This window comes from Oryzias melastigma, linkage group LG20 (assembly GCF_002922805.2).
Source record: "Oryzias melastigma strain HK-1 linkage group LG20, ASM292280v2, whole genome shotgun sequence".
NCBI classification, from domain to species: domain Eukaryota; kingdom Metazoa; phylum Chordata; class Actinopteri; order Beloniformes; family Adrianichthyidae; genus Oryzias; species Oryzias melastigma.
The window spans coordinates 19,230,452-19,231,962 of NC_050531.1; positions in this window are offsets into that span (position 1 = coordinate 19,230,452).

Genomic DNA, 1,511 nt, shown 5'->3' on the forward strand with positions numbered 1-1,511 from the left:
TAAATGTGTTAATCAATGACATTTATGACTTGTTTTGAGACAGTTCATTTTTTTTTCACTGAAAGTTCTGACTTTAAGTCTGAAATGGTCTAACGTTACTGCCTGGAAAATAAAAATGAAATGAAACAAAACCTAAAATCCTGACTGAAAACCATGCTGAAAACAGAAAAACCTCTTGTTCTGTTGTTCTCTCATATGTAAAATGAGATCTGTGTGTCTGTAATCTCATCAACAAACACTATTGAACAAGCATCTCTAAAATCCAATGAGAAATAGAAAATATTCATGCAAAGAGGAGACATGGATGTATCCAACATGCTTTTATTTTCTTGATCCACGTCATTTCCTGTCATCACATCATCCTGATCGGGTACAGCCTGGACAGTCCAGAAGTTCTGAAGAGATCTTAGAAAAGTGTCTGTGAGAATATCAAACAGAAACAGATTTTTGAATCCTAATCTGATCCATAAACCCTCCAGATTCACCATAAGGTGTCTCTATACACACTGTCAAAAGCTATTTTTAAAGTCGCTGCCATTCACCACTCTGTTCTATGATAGAGCACAAATCTGTGCATCTCCTCCCTTTTCCAAAACCAGCTTGATCCTTTCTAATACTCTTGGATTCACGGCTTCTGATAACTTATTAATGATGATCTTGGCCAGGATCTTGCTGGAGATGGACAGAAGGGTGATACCTCACCAGTGGTTACAGTTACTTCTTTGGAGTTTTGATAATTACACCTTTAGCACATTCTTCTGGTATTTTTGCTGATGTCCAAACTGTCTTAAAAATGGTTGCAGTATTTCTGCTAATGTCTCTGGGTCGGTCTTGAACAGCCCTGCATTCAAATTGTCACCTTGACCTGGTGCTTTATTGCGTTTTAGTGACCTGCTGGAGGACCTCTACGCTGGAATTGAACCTTTTGACTGACCAACTGATAAATAAACTGCTAAACCCAATGAGTTACAACAACTCCTAGACATATGGTGGGTGTAAAAATGATCAGCTCACTCATAAGATAACTAAAACAACACTATACTTGTAGTGAAACACTGTGTATGTAGTTGAAAAAAAACTTTATTTAATATAAAAGCATAGCAATGACTATAGCATTTTTACACAAAATAATTACAGAAAGGGATGTGTGAATATGAAATTAGAAGTTAAAAACAAGAAAATTTAACAAAAAAAATGTTAGTCATCAAACAAGGAGGTACAACAAAGTCATACTTTTTGGGAGTATGAGGGTTATAAAGTTGCTGAAATTCAGTAATAAATCACCTCCAAAACTAGAAGGAATCTTTCTTACTCTGCATTTACGTATAAAAAATTTTAGTTTATCAAAACTAAAATATGTAGTGAATTATATATTTGAAGTTTATGACACTTCATTTTCAATTTACCATTCAAAACTGCTTCTGGAGCTCAAAAGAAAATACACAGTAATAGAAGAAGTGAATTACAGATTCAGGAGAGTGATTACAAAAGCTACAATTATTTTAAATATT